Below are 15,756 nucleotides of genomic sequence, written 5' to 3' on the forward strand. Positions count from 1 at the left end.
GCTTACAATAAGCTATGAGTATATTGTGAAATGCCCTCTATCACTAAGGTTAAAATATGGCATTTTGTAAAAAAAACGTGGCTTGCCTTTGCATCAAGTTAGTTGTAACACTCAAAGCATGTTTTGCAAGCATTTAGCAGCATGCAGATCTTTGGATAAACAGTTTTACCTACTATGACACACATTTCCTTGCCTACACAATTACCATCATAAAGTGCAGATTCAGCCCTGTAAGAATGTGAATATGCAAATGATGTGTGCACTCATTACCATTCATGAATTTCAAAATCTGCATTAAATTCAAGGAGTGTAAATATGGCACTAGGACCTACATGAATGCATGCACATGCCCTACCTCTGCAAGGATGAGTACTAAAAAGTGTTACATGGTAAATGCTTGTAGGGGTGAATAATTCTATGGATGCAGTATCAATCAGGGCATGTCTGGAAAAGTATTGGTGAGAAATTTTGCAACTACCATTGATTGGCGTAGGAGAGCAACATTCCTAGCATTGATATGAACTGTTTTTGACAGTTCTGCCTCTCAGTGCAGTTGTGTCTGCAATTTTAAGGAAGTAGATTACTCATTGAAACATATATCAACTGCAAGGCGAAAGATAGCTGTCTTGTTAGAGAAGCTGAATGATGTTTACAAACTAAAGAGAAGCAAAGAGGTGGAGAGTTCTAATGTTTATTTTATATTGTGTGAGGAAGGATTATCTGCCCTGTTGCCAATATCACAGTCATCCACGTATTTAACTGCAAATTACATAGGATAAAGTTTAGGATTTTTTAATGCCAATTGATATTATATCACATGCTGAGTACAGATAACCTCTTTTTATTTTATTTTATCTTCACAGTATAATGTGTGTGGCACATAGTGCTAAGAATCTAAACTGTGTCTTGTGAATACCCTGGTGTCCTTGGGTTCTAATCTTGATATGGCTGTGTTTGTATGAACATAATGGTGTTTAATGAGCATATATTAATGTTGAAACACAACCAATTCGAGGAAATATCAAATGTTTGCATTTTAACTACTTGTTTCCTCTATTTCAGTACCTATTTTTAAGTTTTTCTCTTCCTAATTAGCACATCATTTGGCAAAGTGCACTCTGGACTGACAGCAGCCCCAGCAGTGAATAGTGCCAGTGGAAAAAGGTGAAAACTTTAATTTAGGCTGCCTTCTGCAAGGCAAATAAGCCTGGCAGTGGTGCATGGACATCATTAATCATTCTAGATAGTACTCGGTGAAGAAAATGCACCTGACAGGTAACTTTATCTGTGGAACAAGGGTTAAATCCAGTGGTCTTACAGAAGCAAAACCAGCTGATGCTGGTTTTGAATCCAGTGAAGTGATCATTTTAAAGAGGTTGTCTGAATACATATGTATACATATTTTATTATATAATTGTGTTGCTGTTTGAAAATCAATTATTCCCAAAACATAAGCTATTGTATGTCCCCTTTAACATTATTTGCAGTACCTAGAGTCCTGATAATGTACACCAGAAATTAACCTTCAGATATTCAGTGATTTGTGAGAAAGCTCAAAGTGTCACTGTAATGTACGTCTGGTCATTGCTAGGTATAAACTATGCTTGGATTTGTATTTCAGCTTTTCTTCTCTGTCAATTATTTATTTATTTATTTTTTCCTCTAATGTCTTTTGCATTTACTGTCTGCTCAGCAGCATGCATACTAGGTTCACTTCCCAAGGAAAAAAACGTGAAAAAAAATTAATGTAGGCTACAGTCTGTAGTACAAACAAGCCTGACAGTGGTATGCAGCTATTAGCACTCCTGATAGTACTTACTTAGTAAATTTCACCCCTCAGATTACTGTCCCTGTGGCACAAGGTATAATTGAAATGAAATGAGAAAAATAAGTTGGGGATGTAGGGTTCAAATCCAGTTAATTATGAGTTTTACAGACGGGGGTCTGAATAAATATTTACACACATTTTTAGACTACTGTGTTCTTGTGCAAAACTCAAATATCCTCAGTATTAATAGCATGTAAGCTGCTATCTGTCCACTTTCACTTTCACATTATTTGTCATTAACTCAAGTCTGATAATGTGTTGCACAAATTACATTTCTGAATGCACTTTTTGCTCTGGTCATTGCCAGATATACCCATTGATTGAATTAATTTTACTGTCAACTTTTTTTTTTTCATATATTTTTATAATGCCTTTTGCATTTGTGCTCTGCTTGGCAGTGTGCAAACATAGTTCATTGCTTATGGAAAAAAGTGAAAAAAATGTAACTTAGGCTGGCTTCTGTATTATAAACAAACCTGGCAGCAGTGTGTGGATGTCAACAGTTTGGGTGGCACTCAGTGAATAAACTCAACTTCTCAGGTAACTTTCCCTGTGGCATAAGGTTTAAGTGCAGTGATCATAAAGAGCAAAGACACTTGCTGCAAGGTTTGAATCCAGCTGACAGGTACTTTTACAGAGGGCGTCAGAATGCCATTTGTAACCACATTTTGCTGAAGAATGTCAAAGTAAATTTACCTTATTACCACACCTCTGTTTATTTCAAGAAATGTGTCATTACTGCTTGTTATTGAATCCCACTATGATGTGTGTAAATTATGAAAAACATGGCACTGATGATATATAATATCGAATGCACATGCATAAGTATGATGTGCGCAGTATTTCTGTTCTAATTATTGATTTCTCACATATCTGGAGTATCGTAAGTAGGTATGTTTATAACAGTATTTGTTATGAAGTATGCACATAACCTAAACCACCATGTCTTACTTAGGTCATGCAACTGCTTTCATCTGAGATGTATTTACAAACACAAACAATGCCACATTGGCATACAGGCATATCTTCATTATTTCTATATTCAGTCTTACAATATCTAAAATTACCAGCTTTGTGCACAAGATGTTACATGTGAGATCAGAATTGGGCACCATTTCAGAACCATATTTCTGGCATCACTGCTGCAGACATGGTTAGAGATGGTACTGATTTTGTTCCATTTAGAGCACATGGGTGGGGCATTGAGGAGTCCAATTTTTTTGTGGCAGCCCTCATGAAGTGCTACAGTCAGAGGCTACTGCAGGGTAAATATATTGGGTCTTAGTATAAGGCTAAGGTTTGCAGAGAAGTTGGCATAGTGGTTAAGGTGTTCACCTTGCAGACACAAAGTGCAGGGTTTGATTCTCACATGGGGTAATTACCTAGGCTTAAAATAGCTCACAAGGGCAGTTAGCATAGTAAAAACCTATGAGCTTTGGCCAAGGCTGTTTCCACAGCAACCAGCATCCCATGCACTGGGGAGCACTGTCATCACCACTACAGTGACACGAAGAGGCACAACAGAGACATCCTCAGCCAATGGGAGGATGAATTTAAGACTACAAACATCCCTCAGTTATGTAAGTAAAGCCTCTATGATTGTTCTTCTTCTTTCGGCTTTTCCTGGTTAGGGGTTGCCACAGCATAAATCCGGTCTGCTAATGATTGGCAGTAGATTTTTACGGTGCCGAGGTGCCAGCTCGACGCCCAACCTTCAATGAAGGAACACCCATTTACTTATGTCTTTCTAACGCCACTCGACCATGGGATGGACATGCAGACTCCACACAGAAGGCGCTCCAGCCGAGAATCAATTGGGAGAACCTCTTGTTGTGAGGCAGCAACGCTACTGCTGCACCACCGCGGCTTACTTAAGTATACTCTCTATGATATGGCATTAATTAGCCAGCTAATACAGTTATTCATTATGCTTTCACACACACAAACAAACAAACACACACACACACACACAATTTTTTTTCTACTGTATACCTGCAGCAGAGAATGCAGAAAACAGAGAGGTGCATTAGGAGAGACTAACTTTACTCAGAGAGGCATGTGGCAGGTATAAATCTGTCCTGACTGCAAGACACAGAAGTATACTCAGTCCATCACTGTCTATCATCTTGAGCAGGTATACCTTAACTTTAATATCAAGCCTACATGTCTGCTTTAATAGCTATAGTTATCATATTACAGAAGGAGTAAATCAGATTAAACATGCAAGGGGTCAATGCTCACAAACAGAGATTCACTTATTTTAAAGGCTACTATTTGTAAGACATTTTAACTTCAATATTGCATGGAATTCAGAATTCAATATTCACAAATGCAGTTTTTATCTTTAAAAGCATATATTTGATATGGCACAATGAAGCACCAGACCATCATCTCCTTGCAGTGTATAAACCCACTAAACATACTGGGAAATTTGTTTATAGTCATTCAGTTCTAACACCTGGAATAAACTTTTCCCTGACCTAAGAGCCACCAGAAGTAGCTTCTGTTTTAAAAAAAGGCTAAAGGAATTCATGCTCAAAACATGGTCTTGCCCCTGTCTCACACCAACCTGGCCTATTTCAACCCTAATCTCTCTTCCGATGCTGCCTCTGTAAATATTACATCTTGGGTCTTGAATCTTCTTATGCCAACTAGTTGTATTTTAGCAAATTGTTAACTGCACCCATACTCTCTGTATATTTTAAACCATATAATGTTCTATCTACAACTCTGTGTTCAGTATTGATGTAAATGTATATTTTGTTATGGTTTCTAATGACTTGCACACCACTGTTGTATTTTATCATGATGTATGTTTTCTTTTTTATAGTGGAGCTTTTCTCCTCGGGCCTCTGCTGAAAAAGGGCATTGTGCCCAGTCAGACTAACCCGGTTAACAAATGTCAAATAAATAAATAAATAAATAAAGTACATCATTCTATTAGTTATATCATACTATTGTGATTGACTGATTTTATGACACATTCATGGCTTATCGTCATATATGGATGTGGCCAAGGTGTACTTATGTTTTTGTCATAACGTGTTATGTATTGAAATAATTAAGTAATGTGACATACCATTGATCTAACTCTCTCTTTTTGTCTTCCTCATCCTATTTCTCCTTTTTTTTAATACATTGCTGCTGCAAACAAAATGGCCATCAGTACAGGGAAGTAGACTGACAACTGAGGGTTGGCTTACCATACTTCTACAGATGGCTCTGGTGGCACCAGCACAGGCAACACAGACATCCAGCACTTCTGGGTCACAACCTGACTGAGTTGCCTCTGCAACTCTTGGCTTGCCTACTCCACCTGCATCAAGTAGCTCTAGCCTGACTGCTGGTGCAGTGGTACCCCCTGGGAGCAGCAGTAGTAGAGGTGGTGATTTTATCACCCGACAGGAACTGACAGGCCTGGTGTAGGGTATGATGGAAAGGGGTGTCATTGCCTGAATTGGCAAATTGAAAAGGTCCTGCATTATTGCATGTCCTGCACTGACACAGGCAGCTGATACAGGAAACACTGATGACAAAAGATGAGAACTAGATTCTCACTGTTCTCAAGCCAGACATGGCTGCACCTCTGAGGTCCCCTACCTATCCCCAGTCATGTGTTCCCCAATGTCTTGTCTCCGTCACAATCCTTGTCTGTCTCATATGTCCTATAAGTTTCAGACTGCTACTTATCCTGTCCTATTTACCTGACACTCTTGTTTTTAGGTAGCTTCCCCAACATTCCTCTTTCACTTAAAAAAAAATTGGCACCTGCCACACACAAAAAAAAAATAAATCACATCCCATACATAGCTCTCCACTTTGCCTATGTATTATACTGACTGTCTTGACCATGCCCTGGCCCAGCAATCAAGGAGCCTCAATCCTCACCACTAACACCAGGGAGGTCGTCTCCTAGAAGAGGAAAGGATAACTAATACACACAGTAAAGTACAATTTCCCTTAAGTGCACACAGAGATCACAGTCAGTCTGGGTCTGGTTGCTCCCTTGCTCACCAGGTCCCCAATAAGACTCCCCACTGGCACAGCTATAGGGTCCAGGTCTCAGCCTAACTGGACAAGCCAAAATCTCCAGTACCCTCTCTGTCCAACCAGTGCTTCGTGTCCCTGCCAAGTAGCTGACACAACACACACATACTTTGAGATAAGTATTTATACAACTTCACAGACACTCCTGGGAAAGGCTGACACAGGTTATCCAGCTGGGAAAGGCTGACACAGATTATCCAGCTGTGCCCCTTTACCCAGCCTATATGGTAGTAATTACTACCACCACCCAGTTAATAATATCAGCTACTAAAAGGCCCTTAAAAGGGTGTCCAATTATTACTGTGCAATATTAATATCCAATGGTAGTATGACCAACAGTCAAGGCTTACTTTAGAGTGGCCTATTACAATAACCTCTATAAATATGCAATGTACTCTACAGCTTATCTCTACACAAATCAGCAACAGGTAGAAGGTTTTAAAAAATATTTCATAATAAATAAATAAAACACAAGACAAAACTACTACACCACTGCTTTTTAGTCTCTTGTGAGAAATAGTATTTAAACATTACTAACAAACGTGTCTCTAAGGCCCTCAGAAAATTACATCATTTTTGACACTTAGGTTTTCCCAGTATTCATATTGCATCATTATAACACCTGGTCTGAGTTCTCATGACACAAACTGCATTATTTGGCAATCTAACACCTCCTCAGAAACTTACAACAATACAAGCCATTTTACATGTATATGCTAGCAGAAACCAGAGCAATAAAGCATATTCCATATCTAAATTCTGGTCATAAACTTTAGCCTTAAAACAATGAGCATGAAACCTTCATCCAGCCGCATTGGAGCCGAATTGTAAAACATTAAAGAGATTCATAAGATCTTTTCAACTTAAAAAGACACATTTGAAATACTTGCCTTGGTTTTCCTTACAGCAGATGGCAATGTTGCAACAATCTTGAAGTTCACATTTTACAGTGTTTTCTTACATTTAAAAACACAAGCCTGTATTTTACATTTATTTATACAGTTGATAGAATTATGTATCAAATTATATTTGACTAGGCTGGCAGCCTTCACCCATCTCTCCCCAATCGTCACATCCCTTTCTCCTTGAGAAACATTGCTTGAGAGTGTCAGGTCTATGTGGGTGTACCTCACCCCATTCCCTGTCTTGAGAGCCCATCTGCATTGGCATTGCCACTCTCACTGCAGTGCTGCACTGACATATTACATGCTTGCAACCCCAGACTCCATCTTAGCAATTTGGCATTTTGCTGACTGGCTCCGTTTAACCATATTAGAGGGTTGTGATCTGTCATCACAGTGAATTTTCTTCTATACAGATAAGGCTGAAGTTTTTGTAGTGCCCACACTATGGCTAGACATTCCTTTTCCACCGCTGCATAGCATTCCTCCTTGGGTTGGAGCCTATGACTGAGATAAACCACTGAGTGCTCTTCTCCCTCTAAAGAAATATGGCTAAGTAGAGCCCCCACCCCATAGTTTGAAGCATCCACCTGCACAACAAAGTCTTTGCTATAGTCTGGACGGGCTAACACAGGGGGCCTCCCAAAGCTTCCTTAAGCTTCTGAAATGCCTGCTCACATGCTGGGGTCCACACTACCTTATCTGGCCTGTTCTTCCTTGTCAGGTCTGTGAGGGGAGCAGCTATGGTACTATAATTGGTAACAAACTTTCTGTAGTACCCTGCTGTCCCCAAGAATGCCCTCACCTGCTTTTTGGTAACAGGTGCAAGCCATGCCTGAATAGCTTCCACTTTGGCAGAGTCTGGCCTTATCTTACCACTCCCCACTCTATGTCCTAGGTAGGAGACCTCTGCCATACCCACCTGACATTTGCTCGGCTTAATGGTCAACCCTGCCCTCTGTAGTCTGCCCATCACCTCCCTGACATGCTGAAGGTGCTCTTCCAGGAATGGCTGTAGATAGCAATATCATCCATGTAAGCAAGGGCAAACCCTCCTGCTCCTGCTAAGATATGATCTACCAGCCTTTGGAAAGTCGCTGGGACATTCTTCATCCCAAAGGGCATCTTTGTGAACTCATACAAGCCAAAAGGAGTCACAAAGGCTGACTTCTCTCTAGCACTGGGAGTCAAGGGCAATTGCCAGTAACCCTTGGTAAGATCAATGGTTGTAAGATACTTAGCCACACCCAGCTGCTGTAGGGCCTCATCTGTCCTAGGTAAGGGGTAAGGATCTGACTCTATGTGACTATTTAATTTCCTGTAGTCCACAAAGAACATGTTGCTGCCATCCATCTTTGGCACCAACTCCACTGGTGAGGCCCAAGGACTGTTAGACTCTTGAATCATCCCTAGTTCCACCAATTCCTGTACCTCTTCCTTTAGAGTCTGTTTAACTCTCAGGCACCCTATAAGGAGCCTGCCTGATAGGTCTTTGGGGTCCTGTATCCACCTGGTGCTGCACCAGGTGGGTGCTCCCTGGTTTCCCGGTGAACATGTCCCCAAACTCCTGCAACACTGCTTGCATTTTGCAAACCTGGGTAGGAGATAGCTGCTGGGACATTGATACCCCTTCCCCCGAGGTGTCATCCCGAGCCTCACTGAGGAGATCAGTCACAAGATCTCTCTCAGACTCCTCCTGCAATCCACTGCAAATGCTCAGCACAAGGGCCTCCCTATCAGGGTAAGGTTTCATCATGTTAACATGGTACAGTTTGTGGCCCTGTAGTCTGCCTTGCACTTCCACCATGTAGTTAACATCACTTACCTTTCTTACCACCTTGTAGGGTCCCTCCCAAGCTGCTTGCAACTTGTTGTGTATGACAGGAATGAGAACCATCACCTGCTGCCCTACAGCATACTCTCTAGCTTGAGCATTCCTGTCATACCACACCTTTTTCTGTTGTTGGGCTTCTGCCAGGTTCTCCTGGGCCAGGCCCACGAGTTCCCTGAGCCTTGTCCTGAGGTTCAGGACATGTGCCACAACAGACTCCTTGTGAGACTCACACTCACCTTCCCACTCATCTCAAATTCAATCTAGAGGACCCTTCACCCTATGCCCATACAGCAATTCAAAGGGTGAAAAACCTGCGCATTCCTGGGAAACCTCTCTGTAAGCAAAAAATAGATGGGGTAAAAATTTGTCCCACTCCCTCCTAAACTGACCTGCAAATTCCCGTAGCATGGACTTGATTGTAGAGTTTAACCTCTCAACAAGACCATTAGTCTGAGGATGGTAGGGGGTGGTCTTCATGTGCTTCACCCCACAGGACTTTCACAGACAAGCCAGCAGGTCTGACATAAAATTGGCACCTCCCTGCTGAAAATCTCTAGCAAACCAATTGCCACCTTTTCGGCCTTGATGGAAGACAAAGCCACCGCCTCAGGGTATTGTGTAGCATCATCTACAATCACTAGGATATACTTTTTCCCTGTGGAACTTGGGGTACTCAGAGGACCCACAATATCCATACCTACCCTCTGAAATGGCTCCTCAATCACAGGCAAAGGCATCAAAGGAGCTCTCACCTTGTCTCCTGCCTTGCCGACCTTTTGGCACTGCTCACATGTCCTGCAGTACCCTGTTACATCTCTGGAAATTACAGGCCAATAGACGTTTTGCATAATATGCCTCTTTGTATGTTTTATGCCCATATGACCTGCAAAGGAATATCATGGGCTATGGCTAGAAGCACCAAACGTTAAGCTCTAGGCACTACCAACTGCTGTACTCTCTCACCTTCTAGCCCTCCCTCAGGGGTCCACTCTCTGTTCAGTAACCCTTTGTTCCAGTATACAGATTCCGCCTTCCCTTGAGAATCAGGTGCCTTGCTAGCTACCTGCCGCAGGCCTTGCAATGTAGGGTCTGACAGCTGAGCCTGTCTCAAGTCTCTCCTTGTAACCCTTCCCAGCTCCCCTTCCACAGAAAGTCTGGCATCCTCTGACAGCGGTGCCTCACTGTCAGCCTGGGTATTACTACATACGTCTTCCTTTGCAGTTACCCTGTCCAAGGAAACATCAGTATCCACAAGCAGCTGTGGCTCACATTCAGTCTCACTGCTAGAGCATAGCTCACTCCCTGAAGTAACCACCTCAGCAGTCCTGGCTGCAAGTATGCAGTCTGTCTGGGTTTCCCCAGGCTAACAGACCCACATGCTTGTCTCCTAGCCTCACTGCATGTAACTGCATAAGTACATAGTACTGCCTCATTCAAATCCTTCCCTCTCAAGACATCTGCAGGATGGTAGTTCCATACCCCTGTTGTCTCAAGACAGCCCACTGTTGGCATTTTGACTTTCCCACTTACTGGCTCCCTCACCTTTGGTTCCCCACCTTGCCTCCTTGGACATCTGTATGCCACAGCGCCTCACTGGTTGCATTCAAAACATTTAACCCTAGCTCTTGGATGTGTACCTGGACTAATGGCTTCCCCTGCTACTGGCGGATTCTGTTGGGGAAGTCTGTGCTACCCTCCATGGGTTCCTTTACTCCCATGAGCAGTACTGGAGGTCCCTTTCCTGTGCAGGGCTACCCTGCTTTCTAGGTATAGGTCTCCCTTCTTCCCCAACTTCTCTGAAGTAGCACACTGTTTATCAGCTAATCAGATCCTCATGTCCTCAGGCAAAGTGCTAAGGGGTAGTTCCCTTACCATAAGGTCTGCCAGCCCTTAAAAAGTGGTGACCTGACATCCACTCACCCAGCTATGAAAATAAGTGCTACGTTCAACAACATATTCACATACATTTTCATCTACCTTTCGTCTATGCTCACGAAACTTTTTCCTATACATTTCAGGTGTTAGCTTAAAACATTCTAATAAATGTGTTTTTTCAGCAGTATAATCAAAACAGTCAGTGTCATGCATTTTTGCTAAAGACGTTACAGCTTTACCATGGAGTAAGCGGGTCAGGAACCGTACCCAGAGCCTTTGGTCAACTTCATACTGTTTACATACCCGCTCTCAACATATGAATGAAGCTATCAAAATTATCCCCCTCTTTAAACTGTGGAAGAAATTTACTGACCTTTTGTGCTTCTGGGGTCCAGTTACTCCCTTCCCCATTACCTCCATGACTCTGGCGAAGAGTCAGCATTTCCCTCTCATGCCTCCTCTGCTGTTCATTTTCCTCAGCTTGTAGACTCTTCATTTTCTTGGCTGCTTCTAGTTCCATATGCCTGGCCTCCAACTCAAGTCTCTCTAGCTCCAGCTGGATTTTTAAGTCCACTGCAGAAAGGTTGAGCTGTCCATTCTCCGAGGATATTCTATCTCCATTGTCAGTCTGATTGTCCTCCAGGCTGCTGTTCCCTGATGCAGCTGTAACCAAGGCTGCAATCAGGTCTGCTTTAGTCTGGTTTCCATGCACCTGTCCCCTAGCCTGGCACATCTCCACCAGCTGGCTCCTTGTCAGCTTTCCATACTCTTCTGCTGACATGCTGCCTGCTCACCCTGACTAACACTAAGCTAACAAAAGAATAAAACAATTGTGATCTGAACTCTGAGTATACACTGTGTGGCTGTTAAGAGTACAAAACACTTTCAGAGATCACTGTACATAAGCTACAGGAATTCACTCTACCCACACCGCTACAAGCCAATGAGAATGTGAAGTAGATCCCACCACTGCCCGACACTTGTGATGACCGTGCCTTGGCCCAGCAATTAAGGACCCTCAATCCTCACCACTAACACCAGGGAGGTCATCTCCTAGAAGAGGAAAGGATAACTAATACACACAGTAAAGTACAATTTCTCTTAAGTGCACACAGAGATCACAGTCAGTCTGGGGCTGGTTGCTCCCTTGCTCACCAGGTCCCCAATTAGACCCCCCACTGGCACAGCTATAGGGTCCAGGTCTCAGCCTAACTGGGCAAGCTAAAACCTCCAGTACCCTCTCTGTCCAATCAGTGCTTCGTGTCCCTGCCAAGTAGCTGACACAACACACACACACTTTGAGATAAATATTTATACAACTTCACAGACACTCCTGGGAAAGGTTGACACAGATTCTCCAGCTGTGCCCCTTTACCCAGCCTGTACAGTAGTAATTACTGCCACCACCCAGTTAATAATATCAGCTACTAAAAGGCCCTTAAAATGGTGTCCAGTTATTACTGTGCAATATTAATATCCAATGGTAGTATGACTGACAGTCAAGGCTTACTTTTGAGTGACCTATTACAATAACCTCTATAAATATGCAATGTACTCTAGAGCTTATCTCTACACAAATCAGCCACAGATAGATGATTTAAAAATATTTAATAGTAAATAAATAAAACACAAGACAAAACTACTACACCACAGAGATATCTAAGAGTTCAGAGATCACACAGAAACTTAAAATAATACAGTAAGATAGGTCTGATTTAAAAAAAAACCGAATTAATCTTTACTAGCTTTAACTATTCCTACAAGAAGTCACACTGCTAAAACTTACACGTGAGCACAAGGCAGAGTGCTGATAAGTTAGATGTCCAAAGTCAAAATGCTTTTTAGTCTCTTGTGAGAAATAGTATTTAAACATTACTAACAAACATGTCTCTAAGGCGCTCCCAAAATTACATCATTTTTGACACTTTAGGTTTTCCCTGTATTCATATTGCATCATCTTAACACGTGGTCTGAGTTCTCAGGCCACAAACTGCATTATTTAGCAATCTAACACCTCCTGAGAACATACAACAATACAAGACATTTCACATGTATATGCTAGCAGAAACCAGAGCAGTAAAGCAGATTGCATATCTAAATTCTGGTCATAAACTTTAGCCTTAAAACAATGAGCATGAAACCTTCATCCAGCCGCACTGGAGCTGAATCGTAAAACATTAGAGAGATTTGAAAGATCTTTTCAACTTAAAAAGACACATTTGAAATACTTGTCTTGGTTTTCCTTACAGCAGATGGCAATGTTGCAACAATCTTGAAGTTCACATTTTACAGTGTTTTCTTACATTTAAAAACACAAGCCTGTATTTTACATTTATTTATACAGTTGATAGAATTATGTATCAAATTCTATTTGAATAGGATGGCAGCCTTCTCCCATCTCTCCCCAATCGTCACACTGACAACCGTGATTTGTTACAATTTGCTATATATTATTGTCATTGTCACCTATTCCTGGTGTGACAACTCTACAAAGTCATGAAATTCTTTGTACAATTCTACATTTATGTTGTGAACAATTGGATATCTATAACACTGTCCCACTACCCTCCTTCAAATTTCTATATTATTTCCCCTGTGTCCTACCCTCTGCTTGTCACCCCCATTTTCACCACCATTCTATCAACCCCTTTTTCACTTTTTTAATATGGTCAAAAAACAGAATCAAAACAGCACACATGGCCAGAAATGGCCCATCAAAAAGCATTCACTTTTAGCCATCAGCATTTGCGTGGAGTATCAGTGCTGAGTGACAGTGATTGCCATTCTACTTCCTATGGCAAAAGCTGAAAATTTCAGCTGCAGTAGCCCTATAATTTCACACAACTGTGCTTAAATCTTCTGAACTATGATAATACAAAGGCCTTACTGTACTGTAACAGTTCTTAGGTTGCTGGTTGTAACGAACTAGAAGCTCCTATGTGGCTTGTTAAGATAATTCCTCTGTCTGTAGACTGATGTTTTTGCATAGGGTCATGATTTGATTACAGCTGTTGGTCAAATTATTATTTCATGATATTTTATATTCCCATTGTGATGACCGTGCCCTGGCCCATCAATCAAGGAGCCTCAGTTCTCACCAGTACACCAGTAAGGGGTGTCCATATAGGGAAAGGGTAATAAATACACACACAGTAAAGTACAATTTGCCTTAAGAGCACACGAAGATCACAGTTACTCTAGGGCTGGTTTCGCCCTTTCTCTCCTGGTCCCTGATAAGACTCCCCACTGGCACAGCTATAGGGTCCAGATCTCAGCCTAGTGGGCAAGCTAAAACCTCCGGCACCCTCTCTGTCCAACCAGTGCTTCATGGCCCTACCCAAGTAGGTGACACACACACACACTTTGAGATAAGAGTTATACACAACCTGTAAGCAAAAACCAGATGGGGCAAATATTTGTCCCACTCCCTTTTAAACTGGTCTGCAAATGCCTGTAGCATGGACTTGATTGTAGAGTTTAACCTCTCAACCAGACCATTAGTCTGGGGATGGTAGGGAGTGGTCTTCAGGTGCTTCACCCCTCAGGCGTTCCACAGACAAGCCAGCATATCTGATATGAAATTGGCACCTCTGTCAGTCAGTATTTCTTTTGGGAAACCTACCCTGATGGAAATCTCTAAGAAAACATTTGCCAACTTTTCTGCCTCGATGGAGGACAGAGCCACTGCCTCAGGATATCATGTAGCATAATCCACTACCACTAGGATATATTATTTCCCTGTGGAACTTGGGGTACTCAGATGCTCCACAATATCCAGAGCTACCCTCTGAAATGGCTCCTTAATCACAGGCAAAGGAATCAAAGGAGCTCTCACCTTGTCTCCTGCCTTGCCTACCTTTTCACACCACTCACAGGTCCTGCACTACCCTGTTACATCTCTGGATATTTCAGGCCAATAGAAGTTCTGCATAATATGTATCTTTGAATGTTTTATGCCCATATGACCTGCAAAGGAAATATTATAGGCTATGGCTAGAAGTGCCAAGCAGGTAGGCTCTAGGCACCACCAACTGCTGTACTCTCTCACCTTCTAGCCCTATCTCAGGGGTCCACTCTCTATACAGTAATCATTTGTCCCAGTATGCAGATTCCCCCTTCACTTGTGAATCAGGCCCCTCACTAGCTACCTGCCTCAGGCCTTGCAACTTAGGGTTTGAGAGCTGAGCCTGTCTCAACTCTCTCTTTGTAACTCTTCCCAGGTCCCCTTCCACAGGAAGTCTGGCATCCTCTGGCAGTGGTGCCTCACTGTCAGCCTGGGTATTACTACTTTCCTCTACCTTTGCAGTCCCTCTGTCCAAGGGAACATCAGTACCCACAAGCAGCTGTGGCTTACCTTCAGTCTCACAGCTACAGAGTAGCCCCCTCCCTGAAGTAACCACCTCACCAATCCTGGCTGCAAGTATGCAGTCTGTCTGGGTCTCCCCCAGGCTACCAGACCCACATGCTTTTCTCCTAGTCTGACTGCATGTAACTGCATAAGCACATGGTGCTGCCTCATTCAAATATTTCCCTATTAGGACATCTGCAGGATGGTAGTTCAGTACTCTTGTTGTCTTGAGACAACATACTATTGGCATTTTGTCTTTCCCACTTACTGGCTTTCTCACCTTTTGCTTCCCACCTTGCCTCCATGGACATCTGTATGACACATGGCCCCACTGGTTGCATTCAAAACATTTAATGCTAGGTCCTGGATGTGTACCTGGACTAGTGGCTTCCCCCTGCTACTGGCAAATTCAGTCGGGACAGTCTTTGCTGCCCACCATGGGTTCATTTAGACCCATGAGCAGTACTGGGGGTCCCCTTCCTGTACAGGGATGCCCTGCTTGCTAGGTATAGGTCTCTCTTCTTCCCCAACTCATCTGAAGTAGCACATCGTCTATCAGCTAGCCAGATCCTCATGTCCTCAGGCAAAGTGCTAAGAGCTTGTTCCTGCACAAAAAGGTCTGCCAGCCCTTCAAAAGTGGTAACCTGACATCCACTCACCCTACTGTGAAAATAAGTGCTCAGTCCAGCAACATATTCACACACACTTACATCTGCCTTGCATTTATTCTCACAAAACCTTTTCCTATACATTTCAGGTGTTAGCTTAAAACATTCTAACAAGTGATTTTTAACAGCAGTATAATCAAAATATTCACAAACAGCAAGTTTAGACAACACAGTTACAGCTTTACCATGGAGTAAGGGTGTCAGGAACCGTACCCAGAGCCTGTGGTCAACTTCTTATTGTTTACATACCCTCT

Source organism: Protopterus annectens, chromosome 2.part1 (genome assembly GCF_019279795.1).
Source record: "Protopterus annectens isolate FY-2018-M chromosome 2.part1, PAN1.0, whole genome shotgun sequence".
Classification (NCBI taxonomy): Eukaryota; Metazoa; Chordata; order Ceratodontiformes; family Protopteridae; genus Protopterus; species Protopterus annectens.